Raw genomic sequence first — 18,106 nt, 5'->3', positions numbered from 1 at the left:
TAGTCGGATGGACTTTTCTTATATTTACAATGGTATTTGGCTGTCTACAAATTTTTGTTAGCACAAATAATATATATTCATAACTACAGATTAGTAAACGACCAGACGCATGAAGTGATATTGAAAATGTATCGTTGTCCGTGTCTTCAAAATTGTTCGTATTTAATCGAAAGAGAACGAGAAATTCCTTCTCGTGATGACGCTATTACACCCGATACTACATTACCAATGATCAGCGCCGATATTTAAAGAAATGTTGCGTTATGTATGGTTTGTTTCCAAAATATCGGCTGAAAGAGGTTTTTGAAAATGTTAACGAGGTTTCTTTTCCACAGAAAACCTCAAAACGCCTTGCGTGTGCGGAAACATAGCATTTATTCGATGCAGCTGGTGCCGTTTAACTTTGTTTTTCATGTTTTTACGAAAAAAACCATCCCGCAACTTGTAATCGTAATGCCGGAAGCGACCGTTAATTGTACATCTTTCGAAGGCCGTCTGTGCCGGGCAAAACTTGGAGCTAACAAGGCGTTTCGGGCTCCTTCCAGGTATAAGGGATTTCTCAAATCACGGACAAGCGTACATTTTCAGTATCACTTTATGCATTTGGCCATTTATTAGTCGATAGTTATGAATATTATATTATTTGTGATAATAAAAATTTATAGACTGCCAAATAACATTGAAAATTTAATAAAAGCTCGTCCGATTACAGGTATTTTTCGCATTACAACTGTAACATAAACAGCAAAGAAAATGACTGTGTTAGAAATTTAAAAAAAAAACTGACGAGAGGGACTCGATCCACCGACCCAGAGATTACGGGGCATGAACGCTAACCACTTCTTTTTCTTTTCTTTTTATTAAATTTCATTTTGATCACTCGGCTGCAGGCGCTTCATAGTACAAATGGCCGCGCACAGGTATATATATTTGACGATGTTTGACGATCGATATTATCTTACGATTTTCTCTATAAAGCGCTACTGCTTACCTATTTTGTTGTCCTGGTGGCGTACTGCGAGTGTACGAAGTCTGCAGTAATTCCGCGTTCCAAACGTCATGGCCTCCCCTTGTCAGTAGTTTAAAATAGGATATTCGTGAAATGCTATGATATCCGCTGCCAACATTCTTTATCACTATGCATAGCCGAGTGTGTTTCAAGGCACTTACCGTCGCATCGGCAGTCGTTGGCAGCCTCTCAAATTTGCCGGCTAATAAACAGCCGCGCTGTTCGCTGCCCGCGAGAGAATCGTCGCAGTGTGTGGGAAGCAGTTTCTTCCGCTCGGCTCCTTCGGGCATTTTTCGACTGGAACGCCGCTTTGAAACGGCCGAGTGGGTGTTTTGAATAAACGGAGGGGAAGGAGTCTCTGTGATGTCGGGAAACAGCCGCCAACTGGCTGTATTACGCTTTATGGGGACAATCCTGGGAACCGGTGATGGCGGTAGAAGCTGAAAATTGTCATTTGATACCTAATTCGAGCGCTAAGAGGACTGCCTCCCATGAAAGGAGAGGACAAAAAAATTTGGGGCAGCGAAATGGAGCCGGCGCTGCCATCGCCGCTGGTGCCTGTTTGTTGTTATTATGCATATGAGATGTCCCTACGCCCTGCTCACAGGTAGCGCCCCACCCTCTATCCCGGGCGAGCTAGCAGATTACTACTGACTTTTTCTAACGCTCCGCCATGTGTGCCACCTCGTCACATGTCTCCGATATGGAGTCCACATGGTCCACATGAAACCGACCATATTTCCAACAGTAATTTTTAAAAAGAGAAAACCTATGAGATATACACTACTGGACATTAAAATTGCTTCACCACGAAGATGATGTGCTACAGACGCGAAATTTAACCGACACGAAAATGATGCTGTGATATGCAAATGATTAGCTTTTCAGAGCATTCACACAAGGTTGGCGCCGGTGGCGACACCTGCGACGTACTGACATGAGGAAAGTTTCCAACCGATTTCTCATACACAAACAGTAGTTGACCGGCGCTGTCTGGTGAAACGTTGTTCTGATGCCTCGTGTAAGGAGAAGAAATGCGTACCATCACGTTTCCGACTTTGATCAAGGTCGGATTGTAGACTATCGCGATTGCGGTTTATCGTATCGCGACATTGCTGCACGCATTGGTCGAGATCCAATGACTGTTAGCAGAATATGGAATCGGTGAGTTGAGGAGGGTTATACGGAACGCCGTGCTGGGTCCCTACGGCCTCGTATCACAGTCGAGATGAAAGGCATCTTCTCCACATGGCTATAACGGATAGTGGAGCCACGTCTCTAACCCCGAGTCAACAGATGGGGACGATTGCAAGACAAAAACCATCTGCACGAACACATCGATGACGTTTGCAGCACCACGGACTATCAGCTCTCAGACCATGGCTGCGGTTACTCTTGACGCTGTCTCACAGACAGGAGCGCCTACGATGGTGTACTCAACGACGAACCTGGGTGCGCGAATGGCGAAACGTCATTTTTTTCGGATGAATCCAGGTTCTGTTTACAGCAACACGATGGTCGCATACGTGTTTAGCGACATCGCGAAGAACGCACATTGGAAGAGTGTATTTGTCATCGCCATACTGGCTGATCACCCGGCGTGATGGTATGGGGTGCCATTGCTTACACGCCTCGGTCACCTCTTGTTCGTATTGACGGCACTTTGAACAGTGGACGTTACATTTCAGATGTGTACGACCCGTGGCTCTACCCTTCATTCGATCCCTACGAAACCCTACATTTCAGCAGGATAATGCACGATTGCATGTTGCAGGTCCTGTACGGGCCTTTCTGGATACAGAAAATGTTCGACTGCTGCCTTGGCCAGCACATTCTCCATATCTCTCAACACTTGTCGGGTCAATGATGGCCTCGCAACGGGCTCGTCACAATACGCCAGTTACTACTCCTGAAAAACTGTGGTATCGTGTTGAAGCTACATGGGTAGCTGTGCCTGTACACGGCATCCAAGCTCTGTTTGACGAAATGCCCAGGCGTATCAAGGCCGTTATTACGGTCAGAGGTGGTTGTTCTGGGTACTGATTTCTCAGGAGCTATGCACCCAAATTGCGTGAAAATGTAATCATATGTCAGTTCTAGTATAATATATTTGTCCAAAGAATATCGATTTATCATCTGCATTTCTTCGTGGTGTAGCAATTTTAAGGGCCAGTAGTGTAGATACTTGCGGTTTGCGGCATCAAGTAAAGCAACTCAAAAAGTTTTGTGTGGATTTTTTGTCGAAACGATTCCTTTTGTTTTGTTTCAGGTACCAAATAATTACCAGGGAAGGTCTACGGCTTAAGAGGGATCCCAGTGAGGAAACAATCTCCCATGGCTCTGCAAAGAAATTTCAGCCGATAATTTCAAAGTGAGTAACTAAACGTTAAGATGATGGTTAAAAAGAGTGTGGCATATTCCTTCAAGAGGTAGTGTTAGTCAAAAATGGAACGAAAGTTTCTGTAGTTACACGCTAATCAACCAGAACATTATGACCACCGACGTACTATTGATATAAATCCGTCCAGGCGAGATCGTAAATATTGTTGCCAAGATGTTAAAATTAAATGTTAATTACGACGTGACAGCGGTTTGATCCTATCAAAGCATTGACAGTTACAAAACAGTCCACTAACGACGCAATGTGGACGTCACATCTAGACGTACTGGAAAATGGCGATAAAGCTGAAACAGTGCAAAACGGCGGAGAAAACGTTGCCCGTACTTTCTTTTATACGGAGCTGTAGTCACCTATGCGCAGCCAGAATCGCAATGAGCAGTAGCGACCATATGACGCACTTTTTTCTTCGAAAAATTGCCTCCAAAATTAAGATCCGTCTTGTACTTAAAATAAACATAATAATTTCCAGAGTTTGAGTTAAAATTCCCGGCAGTCTTAAAAATGGCCATATTTTCGTTTCCGTGGGAAACCTATCTCTATCTGGTAACATTGGATTCAACTGGCAGCAGCAGTTCATCGATGATGAGAAAGCTTTATTGAGACAGGTAAATACAGAGCTTGCTGTTATTTGTGGAGGACTTACTTCACAACTGGAATCTCTTGATGTCTCGATAAATAAACCATTTAAAGTGTATGTGAGAAAGGAATGGAACGAATGGATGTTGATGAAATCCAATATGAATTCACGCTGAAGGGAGGTTTAAAACGACCTGCAATCAGAGAAGTGTGTCAGTGGATAAAACAGTCGTGGTCTAGAGTGAAACATTATTGCCAAATATTTCACAAAGTGCGGTGTAAGTGACGCTCTCGATTGCAGTTTGAAGACCATGTTATGTATGAAGAGGACAACGGTGACGAAGAAGAAGAAGAAGAAGAAGAAGAAGAAACTTCAAATGACGGTTTTCAGTAATTTTAAAGGTTGAAAAATAAATGCCTCTGAGCATTAAGGGAATAAACTTCTGTGGTCATCAGTCCAGAACTTAGAACTACTTAAACCTAACTAACCTAAGGACATCACACACATCCATGCTCGAGGCAGAATTCAAACCTGCGACCATAGTGGTCGCGAGGTTCCAGACTGTAGCGCCTAGAACTGCTCGGTCACTCCGGCCGGCTTTAAAGGTTAATTCAGTTTTGTGAACTAAGGATTTTTTTAGTTTAGCTTTACAGTCTAGTAATAAAAATGTTAAAAATGGTATTTTTTAATTGCTTAAAAATTCATGTGCGTTCTATAATCCGTAAAAATCGGTGTATTCGAGAGGGCAACGGCATCAGGCGCACTGAGCGGGATTTACGTAAACACTTCGTGTGTGGCGTAGGTACAGTTCTTGATTGCATTTTTAACTCCTTGGTTACAATTGTCCACGATTATTATTCCGTGATTGCCGAGTTCCGCCATCCCGTTCTTCAGGGGTCTGTCCGATAGCAGTGTGCGAGTTTCACCCTTAACCGAGGATAGGAAACACTTAGTGACAAATAACGTGGAAATGGTGCAGTGAAAGAACGAAAGTTGGATGCCATGACGTCACATACGTTGATCGATTCGCTCCGGAAAGAGATTTTCCCAGCTGCGACAGGAGCTGACCTAGTAAGAGGAAATGCGTGGTCCTGCAACGGGCGAAAAAGAATGGCGTAGAAGGGGGGAAGAGTGAGTGGGAGGGTAAGGGCTAAACCGTAGCCGTAGGAAGAGGTGGAGGAGGTAGGGAGGAAGGATGGCGGTAGCCTTAGCCTGGCTGCAGTGAGGCGTCTAATGGGGCGGCGCGGGGCAGACAAATTGAGCGGTGACGCCGACGTGCAGGCCGGGGCCTTGCTCCCGCTGCGTGACCCGAATACGCAGGGGAGGTCCACGTGTGAAGACCTGCCTCGCACGTCCCTGCCCCCACCCGTAGCCCCTAGCTGCTCCATAGGGCTTCTGCACGCAATCGCGGATTCCACTCTGGAAACCTGGCGCAGCGCTGCATCCTGGGCTCATCCACTGTGCATACGGCGACATAACTTGCGGAGCGGCCGTGATTCAAGAATACACAGGCATACACAGGAAAAAAAAAAATCGCGGCACCAAGAATGAGTTGTGCGACATAAACGAAAGTTGGTTGGCGTGTGTCTACGTCTGAAAGATGATTAGTCAAATTTCGTGTCAGTCGCATGAAAGTGGCGCAAATCTCGCTAGTCGCAAATCAGGTTTGCGTTAGTTACTTTTGAGTTTAAACTTAGTGTTAATCACGAATCCCTTAAAGGCGACAAAGGCGCCATTATCAACTCCTCACTGAATTTGAACGAGGTGGTGTAATTGGAAATTTGTGTTAAGGACTATGGGACCAAACTGCTGAGGTCATCGGTCCCTAGGTTTACGCACTAATTAGTCTGACTTAAACTTACGCTAAGGGCAACACACACACCCATGCCCGATGGAGGACTCGAACCTCCGTAGAGGGGAGCAGCACGAACCGTGACAAGACGCCGAACGAAGTGGTGTAATAGGGTTACGAGAAGCCGCATGTTACTTCTGTTATACAGCAGAAAGACTTGGCAGGAATGTAGCCACTGTGCATGGTTGCTTGCAGCGGTGGTCGGGGGAATGTACGCTTGCTACAAGATCGGGCTCGGGACGGCGTATGGCTCTGGCGCATGGCTCTGGCGCATAGTGGATCCGCAGCAGCAATGTAAGGAGCAGTTGGCACCACAACGACAAACGAACTGCTACAGATCATACAATCCTGTAGGAGGAACATCCGCAACTGAGCATTATACCAGAGGTATTTTCAGCCTCTAGTGTTACAGATCAGTTACTTCCAGAAACCTCCAAGCCAAACGTCCTGTACCGCGCTTTGCACAGACCCCAAACCACTACCGTTTGCGACTTCAGTTGTGTCAAGTGAGAGATCTTTGAAGGGCAGGGTGGAGGTCTGTCGTGTATTTTGCAGACAGCTGGTTATTGCACAGTGCCAGTGATGGTCGTTTGTTGGTTGCCTGCTAGACACATTGGAACCTACATACGTTCTGCTTTCCGATTTCGTGCAACAGCAGGAGCCGCACCCTCACCCCAAATCTATACGTCAGGCTGCTGATTTGACCTGTTGTGCTGCCATTCATGAACACCATGCCAGGAGAGTCCTTAGAAAATGTAGCCCATGAACAAAGGAGGTGGCTTACAAAACACTCGTTCGACCTATACTTGAGTATTGCTCATCAGTGTGGGATCCGTACCAGGTCGGGTTGACAGAGGATATGGAGAAGATCCAAAGAAGAGCGGCACGTTTCGTCACAGGGCTACTTCGTAAGCGTGATAGCGTTACGGAGGTGTTTGGCAAACTCAAGTGGCAGACTCTGCAAGAGAGGCGCTCTGCATCGCGGTGTAGCTTGCTGTCCAGGTTTCGAGAGGGTGCGTTTCTGGATGAGGTATCGAATATATTGCTTCCCCCTACTTATACCTCCCGAGGAGATCACGAATGTAATATTGGAGAGATTCGAGCACGCACGGAGGCTTTCCGGCAGTCGTTCTTCCCGCGGACCATACGCGACTGGAACAGGAAAGGGAGGTAATGACATTGGCAGGTAAAGTGCCCTCCGCCACACACCGTTGGGTGGCTTGCGGAGTATAGATGTAGATGTAGATGTAGAGGTGTTTTCCACGAGGGTAATGCTCGCCCATATACCGCTGTTATAACCCAACATGCTCTACAGAGTGTCGACGTGTTTCCTGGGCCTGCTCGATCACCAGTTTTGTCTCCAATCGAGCACAAATGGGACATCATCGGGCGACAACTCCAGCGTCATCCACAAACACCTTTAACGGTTCTTGTATCGACCTGTCTGGTGTAAAAGGCACGGAACTCCATTCCACAAAGTGACGTATGGCACCTGTACAACAGAATGGAAGCACATTGGCAAGCTTGCATTCAACATTTCACGTTTGCCATGGTGTTGTCTCGCGCTTGCAGTAATCTTGCAATGTTAATCACTTTAAAATATTACCTAGACAAATGTACTGCCGAAATTTCATTACTTCACATTAATTATTTCTTGGTATATACCAGCGGCGTATGATACCGTCAATCACCAACTGCTACTAATCAAAGCCCACAATCTGACCAAAGAATTGGGTCTAACCAGACTCATCACCTCCCTTCTGCAGAATCGCAGGTTCTTCGTCGACTTTCAAGGACAGACTACAGAAGAATGGCCTCCCGCAAGGAAGTGTTTTGGCTCTAATACTGTCTAATATATACACGAACGGCCAACCTATAGCCCCAAACACCAGGAGCTTATTAAATGCTGTCCACCTCGCTCTATCCACCCAGAGCACAGATTTTAAATCAGTGGAGAACAACCTCACGAATGTTCTTGAAGATCTATCCAGATATGACAACACAAACCGGCTTAAACCAAACCCTACAAAGAGCCAAGTGTGTATTTTTCATTTGAGAAACTCATAGTGTTGCAGTTCAGTCCCCGACCATACTATTTTCAACCTGCGAGTGGCTTCATTGTTTCTCAAAGGAAAAATAAACACTTGTCTCTTTGTAGGGTTTGGTTTAAGCTGGTTTGTGTTGTCATGCCTGGATAGATCTTCTACAGCATTTGAATGAGAATTTAAGTGCGAACAAACTTTAACAGCATTCAGGGAATCTATATTACAGTCCAAGGATTCTGAAAATTAGTTCGACACCACATCAAGCAAAACACTAGTCGAATCTACGGTCGTCCAATCTATACTATGCTGATGTAGTTGAGAACGGCATATATAATTAAAAAAAATTTCGAACAGCTAATCACGAGATCCTACTCAAGGCAGAGGGATGAATGAAAACATAATGACCACTGCCCACTGTGAGATTCGTGTCACCAGGCGACGTGGCACGGGAGGGAAAGTGTAGGCCTATAAGCGAAGCTGAGACGAATAGGAGATCAATCTAACGACGACCTTTGTTTCCCGTAGAGTTCATCCCATCTAGTAAGGAGTTCCCCTTTTTTCAAGTAGTAGCAAATTTTATTTCATTTTTTAATTTATTGGTCGGATGGCGTTCCTGAGCTCACAGTCGTTAAGGTAACCTAAGGGAGAGAAGTTGCGTGCACCACCTGTGTGTCAACGAATTGTAAGTGTTTGTGAGTTGTCTGGGGTGGAATTTGTGAACCACCCACCATTTGGCTAACCAAAGCGAGCGGGGGGGGGGGGGGGGGGGACAGCCTAAAAATAGTATTCTGGCTAGCTGGAGTACCAGCTCACGATCGTTTACCCCCACGTGCTTTCGATTCGGGAGTGGGTCACCTCCCTGCATGTTACGCTTGCCTAGAAATCTAGTGACGATCTTCTACACCTAGGCCCATTTCTCCATTTACTCGGCGTGTTGAAGCGGTTGTAGGACTGTTGGCGGTAACTGGCGGCCGTTCGACCTCTCTGACCGTACCACTTCCTACTGGCACAGAATTCGTTTATCCCATATATCTGCATCAACAGTAAATCTCATGTTCAAATGTGTGAACGTCTTAAAAACGTTTTCTAGCTTGTGTATGAGGCGGAACTTGGGTACCAGCCTGGCATTTACCTGGTTAGATGTGGAAAACCACCTAAAAGAGAGAGCCAAGTAGGAAGGCACACCGGCCTGTGATGCGGAGTCTGCGCGCCTCTCTCTCTTCGAGAATCCAGGTGGATCAATCAGTTTAGCGACGACACGGGCTGCAGATGGGGAATCACTGACAAGAGAAACTTTGATAGAGCAGACTGCTACGGACCGACGCAGGGGAACGAGCAGTTGAGATAAAGCGAAGCTCGTCGGCTGTTCATGCACTACTGTCGTGAGCATCTATGGAAGCTGGTAGAAAGATGGTCAGACCACGAGTAGGTGACGAGGCGGTGGATGATCACGCCATCACAGAAACACAGAACGTGGACGTTCCAACGGTGCGCCTACAAGCTATTAAGTTGTTGTTTGTTGTTGTCTTCAGTCCAGAGACTGCTTTGATGCAGCTCTCCATGCTACTCTATCCTGTGCAAGCTTCTTCATCTCCCAGTACCTACTGCAACCTACATCCTTCTGAATCTGCTTAGTGTATTCATCTCTTGGTCTCCCTCTACGATTTTTACCCTCCACGGTGCACTCCAATGCTACATTAGTGATCCCTTGATGCCTCAAAACATGTCCTACCAACCGATCCCTTCTTCTAGTTTAGTTGTGCCACAAACTTCTCTTCTCCCCAATTCTGTTCAATACCTCCTCATTAGTTACGTGATCTATCCACCTTATCTTCAGCATTCTTCCGTAGCACCACATTTCGAAAGCTTCTATTCTCTTCTTGTCCAAACTAGTTATCGTCCATGATTCACTTCCATACATGGCTACACTCCAAACAAATACTTTCAGAAACGACTTCCTGATACGTAAATCTATATTCGATGTTAACAAATTTCTCTTCTTCAGAAACGCTTTCCTTGCCATTGCCAGTCAACATTTTATATCCTCTCTACTTCGACCATTATCAGTTATTTTACTTCCTAAATAGCAAAACTCCTTTACTACTTTAAGTGTCTCATTTCCTAATCTAATTCCCTCAGCATCACCCGATTTAATTTGACTGCATTCAATTATCCTCGTTTTGCTTTTGTTGATGTTCATCTTATACCCTCCTTTCAAGACACTGTCCATTCCGTTCAACTGCTCTTCCAAGTCCTTTGCCGTCTCTGACAGAAGTACAATGTCATCGGCGAACCTCAAAGTTTTTATTTCGTCTCCAAGAATTTTAATACCTACTCCAAATTTTTGTTTTGTTTCCTTTACTGCTTGCTCAATATACAGATTGAATAACATCGGGGAGAGGCTACAACCCTGTCTCACTCCTTTCCCAACCACTGCTTCCCTTTCATGCCCCTCGACTCTTATAACTGCCATCTGGTTTCTGTACAAGATGTAAATAGCCTTTCGCTCCCTGTATTTTACCCCTGCCACCTTCAGAATTTGAAAGAGAGTATTCCAGTATATATTGTCAAAAGCTTTCTCTAAGTCTACAAATTCTAGAAACGTAGGTTTGCCTTTTCTTAATCTTTCTCCTAAGATAAGTCGTAAGGTCAGTATCGCCTCACGTGTTTCAACATTTCTACGGAATCCAAACTGATCCTCCCCAAGGTCCGCACCTACCAGTTTTTCCATTCGTCTGTAAAGAATTCGCGTTAGTATTTTGCAGCTGTGACTTATTAAACAAATAGTTCGGTAATTTTCACATCTGTCAGCACCTGCTTTCTTTGGGATTGGAATTATTATATTCTTCTTGAAGTCTGAGGGTATTTCGCCTGTCTCACACATCTTGCTCACCAGATGGTAGAGTTTTGTCAGGACTGGCTCTCCCAAGGCCGTCAGTAGTTCCAATGGAATGTTGTCTACTCCAGGGGCCTTGTTTCGACTCAGGTCTTTCAGTGCTCTGTCAAACTCTACACGCAGTATCGTATCTCCCATTTCGTCTTCATCTACATCCTCTTCCATTTCCGTAATATTGTTCTCAAGTATATCGCCCTTGTATAAACCTTCTATGTACTCTTTCCACCTTTCTGGCTTCCCTTCTTTGCTTAGAACTGGATTGCCATCTGAGCTCTTGATATTCATACACGTGGTTCTCTTATCTCCAAAGGTCTCTCTAATTTTCCTGTAGGCAGTATCTATCTTACCCCTAGTGAGATAATTTGTCCTCTAGCCATCCCTGCTTAGCCATTTTGCACTTCCTGTCGATCTCATTTTTGAGACGTTTGTAATCCTTTTTGCCTGATTCATTTACTGCATTTTTATATTTTCTCCTTTCATCAATTAAATTCAATATTTCTTCTGTTACCCAAGGATTTCTAAGAGCCCTCGTCTTTTTACCTACTTTATCCTCTGCTGCCTTCACGACTTCATCCCTCAGAGCTACCCATTCTTCTTCTACTGTGTTTCTTTCCCCCATTCCTCTCAATTGTTCCCTTATGCTCTACTTGAAACTCTGTACAACCTCTGGTGCTTTCAGCTTATCCAGATCCCATGTCCTTAAATTCCCACCTTTTTGCAGTTTCTTCAGTTTTAATCTACAGGTCATAACCAATAGATTGTGGTCAGAGTCCACTTCTGCCCCTGGAAATGTCCTACAATTTAAAACCTGATTCCTAAATCTCTGCCTTACCATTATATAATCTATTTGATACCTTTTAGTATCTCCAGGATTCTTCCATGTATACAACCTTCTTTTATGATTCTTGAACCAAGTGTTAGCTATGATCAAGTTATGCTCTGTGCAAAATTCTACCAGACGGTTTCCTCTTTCATTTCTTAGCCCCAATCCATAATCACCTACTATGTTTCCTTCTCTCCCTTTTCCTACTGACGAATTCCAGTCACCCATGACTATTAAATTTTCGTCTCCCTTCACTACCTGAATAATTTCTTTTATCTCATCATACATTTCATCAATTTCTTCATCATCTGCAGAGCTAGTCGGCATATAAACTTGTACTACTGTAGTAGGTATGGGTTTTGTGTCTATCTTGGCCACAATAATGCGTTCACTATGCTGTTTGTAGTAGCTTACCCGCACTCCTACTTTTTTATTCATTATTAAACCTACTCCTGAATTAACCCTATTTGATTTTGTATTTATAACCCTGTATTCACCTGACCAAAAGTCTTGTTCCTCCTGCCACCGAATTTCACTAATTCCCACTATATCTAACTTTAACCTATCCATTTCCCGTTTTAAATTTTCTAACCTACCTGCCCGATAAAGGGATCTGACATTCCACGCTCCGATCCGTAGAACGCCAGTTTTCTTTCTCCTGATAACGACGTCTTCCTGAGTAGTCCCCGCCCGGAGATCCGAATGGGGGACTATTTTACCTCCGGAATATTTTATCCAAGAGGACGTCATCATCATTTAATCATACAGTAAAGCTGCAAGTCCTCGGGAAAAATTACGGCTGTAGTTTCCCCTTGCTTTCAGCCGTACGCAGTACCAGCACAGCAAGGCCGCTTTGGTTAATGTTGTAAGGCCAGATCAGTCAATCATAAAGACTGCTGCCCCTGAAACTACTGAAAAGGCTGCTGCCCATCTTCAGGAACCACATGTTTGTCTGGCCTCTCAACAGGTACCCCTCCGTTGTGGTTGCACGTACGGTACGGCCATCTGTATCGCTGAGGCACACAAGCCACCCCACCAACGGCAAGGTCAATGGTTCATGGGGGGAGCTATTAAGTGGGTGGCCTAATCGTTTGGCGCATACATGTAGCGTTCAATTGTTTGGTCACGCCAGTCCTGCCTAAGCTCAGTTATTTATTTTATTTTTATTTATTTATTTATTTAACCTGATCAGATTAGGGCCATCAGGCCCTCTCTTACATCGGACCAGTGTTCCACACATGCAGCCTTTCACACATCAGAGTTACATCATGACCATAGTTTAAATGAGAATATTAGCTTACTCTAGTGACAACATGAATAAAGAGTAGTGACTAAGACCTAATAAAGTAAATGCGGCAGTATTTTTACAACAGGTGCTATACATACAGATTATGATAAAAGCAATAATAGTAACAGTAAAAAAATGTAATGATAAACATGACTAAGACCTATTAAATTAAATGCTGGCAGTATTTTTACAACAGGTGCTATACATACAGATTATGATGAAAGTAATAGTAAGCAGTAATAATAACAGTCAAAAAAATCAAATAATAATGACAAACATGAGAAGGATTGGCAATAGTAATGAAGGTTTGTGCAGATGTACATAATATCTTGGTGTGTAAAGTAGATGTTTACTAGTTTAGCGTGTTTTGGGGAATGGAGATTTAAGGAGAGGGAAAGAGCGAAGTAATGAGGTGAAGTGCATTCATGTATAGAGGAAGGCATTACTGTTGCTTAAGTAGATACGTCATTAACTGTTTTTTGAAGCTGGACATGTTTTTAAGTTCTCTATGGTGGTTGTGATCAGATAGGTGACATTACTTTCACACGCTCTGTCTTCTAAATCAGTTTCTTGGGCAGTTGTGTCTTCAGTATCCACCCTCGCACATGAAATACCTGTCATCATTCCGTAACTCCAGTATGAGTTCTGATAGGCCCAGTACAAGTTATGATGGGCCCCACAACTTAGCTGTACCCACGTTTAAAACTAAATCTTTCTCCATTTGCTTCTCAAAAAATGGCTCTAAACACTATGGGAGATCATCAATCCCCTAGACTTAGAAACACTTAAACCTAACTAACCTAAGGACATCACAAACATACATGCCCGAAGCAGGATTCGAACCTGCTACCGTAGCAGCAGCGCAGTTGCGGACTGAAGCTCCTAGAACCGCTCGGTCACAGGCGGCCGACTCATTTGCTTCTCCTTTTCAGCCGTAGGACTCCAGAACGAAGTATCCAGTAACGTGCGTCTTAATGTAAAACCAGTCTTCATTGGAAAGATATTAACGCTATATATGTTAACATCAGCTTACGCTTTCCTCATTCCAACAGTGAAACAGTGTTCCTGACACATTGTCGACAACATGCTTTGCTCGTCATCATTGCCTTCTGTTTTCGTTCGACCCCCGCACTGCTAATCTTACCCTATTATCCTTTGCTGTTCCACTGGAAGCAAATGTATAAATAAACAGATTTAGCCTAGCTGCAGCGAAAACTATGGATTCAAGAATACTTGTTGTCGTTTTCTATAATTTTCATTTTCGATTGCTTTTATGTATTACTCCTCCCCCTGCCCCCCTCCCCCCCCCCCCCCAGCACCCTCCTCCCCCTCCGTCACTGGTTACCTTTACATATTTGTCTCATTCTTCCCTTTTTTCACTTTTACTCATTTGCTGCGAAAGGGATTATTTGCCGTTCCTATACCTACCGTAATTTATTCCTGTTACAAACTCAAATGCCAGTCAGTTTTACTTGAAATTGTTCGAACCCTTCCGTGATTATGTTTATTTAAAATTTACCCTTTATTTTACCGTTTCAGTCACACAAAAATTGTTAAGATACTATTAGTTTCAATCAGCATTTGATTAGCGTCATATCTCTATAGTTACGTAATCAAACGGTCATAACCATAAGGAAACACAATGACTATACTGTATTGTGTAGTTCCGTAAGGATATGATGCGTTGCTTACGCAACTACATAGATCTGAAGACGATCAGATACTGATCGCAACTATATTATACCATAAAAATAAATGTGTGACTGAGATGATAAAATAAAGATTGCAGTTTAAATTTCAGCACAGTTGGCAGAATCTCACGCGACCGAGGTGTCGGCAATAATGAGTTTGCTTTTTTTTACATGTAACAATCTTCCTAATTCTACCGCTTCTCCTAGTGGTCATTGAGGTATCTAGAACACGCGCGGGCGTTAAATAATTACGTACTTGAGAATGTAAGCGAAAAGGATCGTTACTAAAAGTCGCTGGATTCAACGTCTGCGCCATATTTTCAGATGAAGACACATTGGCGGGGCTTCCAGATAAATGTTTTTCCACCCGGTACTTCTTCTTTCCCCTCCGAAGACGTATGGCCACTTTTGGCGTGTTGAGCGCCAAAAAAGTTGACATCCCTTACAGCACGACTGTAATGGATCCTATGATGGATACAACGCGTGACCGGGACTCCGATTTCCGGATTTCGCGCTGTTTGACGCCGCCTGCGTCTTGACAAAGCACACCGGTCCAGCTTGCGCAGGGGCGCCGTATGGTGTGCGCCCGGTGGAAGAACGGCGGAGGTGAACGTATGCTGCACATCTGTTTTAACCCGTGTGAAGCCCTCTATTTACGTAACCACTTTCCCTTTTTTTCTTCTGGTGAAAAATTGTTTGAACATTCCATTCTCCTTAGTTCTCTCCTGTTCCACTACAGTATTTTCTATATTCTCTGTCAGCATTTAATCCGAAATTGCTGCTGCCCATGGACTGGAGTTCTTAGTTTGATAGTACACTAGTAGTCCAGAACATAACATTTCACAACATTTCATAACATAAGACCTTTTACATAATTCTGAACAAGTTCCTTTTCAGGCGTTCGTTAAGTGGTTTTAAAAACGCTGCGTTACACCGAGGAAAACTTGCCGTCTTTGCTGTGACACATGGCTCGTTTTTTATTTTGAATACGTACAGGGTGTATTATAATTGATAATGAATGCTTGAAAATATTCGTTAGAGAAGCAAGAACGTTCTAGTAAACAAGAGTCCGCAAACAGGCGAGATAGAGGTGAAAGTTTCGTAACAGACCAGCAGTCCTACCTAAATAATGTCCTACTTAATACAATTGTATTTGACAAGTGAACTGCCGGTCGTAGTGGCCAAGCGGTTCTAGGCGCTACAGTCTGGAACCGCGCGACCGCTACGGTCGCAGGTTCGAATCCTGCCTCGGGCATGGATGTGTGTGATGTCCTTAGGTTAGTTAGGTTTAAGTAGTTCTAAGATCTAGGGGACTGGAGACCGCAGCAGTTGAGTCCCATAGTGCTCAGAGCCATTTGAACCATTTTGAACAAGTGAACTTTCTTATTGAGACCTCAAGTAATTGGGCTCATATTTCACTCTTGGCCTACCTTAACAAGAAACACAATACTACTTCAGCACATTGTCCATTCCCTGTCATGGCCTGGAGGAAAAACTTCAATAACTCTTTTCCAACCTGGGGGAAGCTAGGTCGTAGTCCTCCATAGTTTTAACCTAGCTTTTTTAGCAGTGGTTCTAAGTTCCTTTGATGTCCTAAGGAAACTCTCCCTTGACTTCAGTCGTTGCGGATGCGGTTCATGGGCATAAAGAGGATGAGTAATTACCCCACTGCCTTTCTTTCCTTCTTCGCAGATATCTCTTCGAACTGGCGATGGTGCTATTTCTACGAGGTGGAAAAGCCATTCGACTGGAGTGGGTTTCAAGCAAAGTGTTCCAATTCTGCAGGTTTCGTTGAGAGCTACTTCCACCTGTCTGGCATGAGTTGAATTATACCAAAGAGGACAAGCATACTCTGCCGCAGAATAGCATAGTTTCCGAAGGAGTCTGTTCCTGGTGGAGACTTTGGTTCAAATGGCTCCGAGCACAATGTGACTTAACCTCTGAGGTCATCAGTCCCCTAGAACTTAGAACTACTTAAACCTAACTAACCTAAGGACATCACACACATCCATGCCCGACGCAGTATTCGAACCTGCTACCGTAGCGGTCGCGCGGTTCCAGACGGTAGTGCCTAGAACCGCTCGGCCACTCCGGCCTGCAGTTGGAGACTTTCAGCTTGATGTGGGGTCGAAATAACTCTCAGAATCCTTTGACTCCAATGTAGATTCCCTGAATTGTGTTAAAGTTTGTTTGCACTTAATTTCTCATTCAAGACTAAGCCGAGATGTTCCACTACTTTTTGACAGTGTAATTTGGCACTGTCAAGGAGGATGTCTCACGAGAACGTACGCTGGTCATCTTTCGGCGTGATATTAGGAAGACCTATTATATGTTACGGTTTAGTCTCGAAGACTGTTTCCATGGATAGTAGTTTGAGTGAGAGATGAGATACATGCAAAAAAATTAATATGTCCGGCATTCTGGATCGCTACACTGATTCATGACAGAATACATAAAATCTACACAACTGGCATTACAAATTGCAGTATCTGGGAGGACAGCAAATCTCAGAGTGATACTTACTGTGTGTAGTCTACGCAATATAGTAGGTAGAATACATGGTTAAATTTTAAGCTGAGTTAGGGGCTTGTAGGGTGCGAAGTGCCCGTATTAAGAAGGGAGTAAGACAAGGCTGTAGCCTTTCGCCCCTACTCTTCAATCTGTACATCGAGGAAGCAATGATGGAAATAAAAGAAAGGTACAGGAGTGGAATTAAAATACAAGGTGATAGGATATCAATGATACGATTCGCTGATGACATTGCTATCCTGAGTGAAAGAGAAGAACAATTAAATGATCTGCTGAACGGAATGAACAGTCTAATGAGTACACAGTATGTTTTGAGAGTAAATCGGAGAAAGACGAAGGTAATGAGAAGTAGTAGAAATGAGAACAGCGAGAAACTTAACATCAGGATTGATGGTCACGAAGTCAATTAAGTTAAGGAATTCTGCTACCTAGGCAGTAAAATAACCAGTGATGGACGGAGCATGGAGGACATCAAAAGCAGACTCGCTATGGCAAAAAAGGCATTTCTGGCCAAGAGAAGTCTACTAATATCAAATAGCGGTCTTAATTTGAGGAAGAAGTTTCTGAAGATGTACGTCTGGAGTACAGCATTGTATGGTAGTGATACTTGGACTGTGGGAAAACCGGAACAGAAGAGAATCGAAGCATTTGAGATGTGGTGCTATAGACGAATGTTGCAAATTAGGTGGACTGATGGTAAGGAATGACGAGGTTCTACGCAGAATCGGAGAGGAAAGGAATATGTGGAAAGCACTGATAAGGAGAAGGGACAGGATGATAGGACATCTGCTAAGACATGAGGGAATGACTTCCATGGTACTAGAGGGAGCTGTAGAGGGCAAAAACTGTAGAGGAAGACAGAGATTGGAATACATCAAGCAAATAATTGAGGACGTAGGTTGGTTCAAACGGCTCTGAGCAATATGGGACTCAACTGCTGTGGTCATTAGTCCCCTAGAACTTAGAAGTACTTAAACCTAACTAACCTAAGGACA

At 43.9% G+C, this 18,106-nt stretch overlaps 1 protein-coding gene across 9 annotated transcripts in view; it reads right to left on the bottom strand.

Moving 5' to 3' along the window:
* The window catches only part of LOC126272639 (protein madd-4), a 1,706,630-nt gene that overhangs the window by 1,026,513 nt on the left and 662,011 nt on the right, over positions 1 to 18,106 (bottom strand). The gene's annotated exons all lie outside the window — the stretch shown is intronic.

The sequence above is a fragment of the Schistocerca gregaria genome, chromosome 5 (genome assembly GCF_023897955.1).
Source record: "Schistocerca gregaria isolate iqSchGreg1 chromosome 5, iqSchGreg1.2, whole genome shotgun sequence".
Taxonomy (NCBI): Eukaryota; Metazoa; Arthropoda; class Insecta; order Orthoptera; family Acrididae; genus Schistocerca; species Schistocerca gregaria.
The sequence above is the reverse complement of the archived record's forward strand: the minus strand, read 5'-3'. Positions and strand labels throughout refer to the sequence as shown.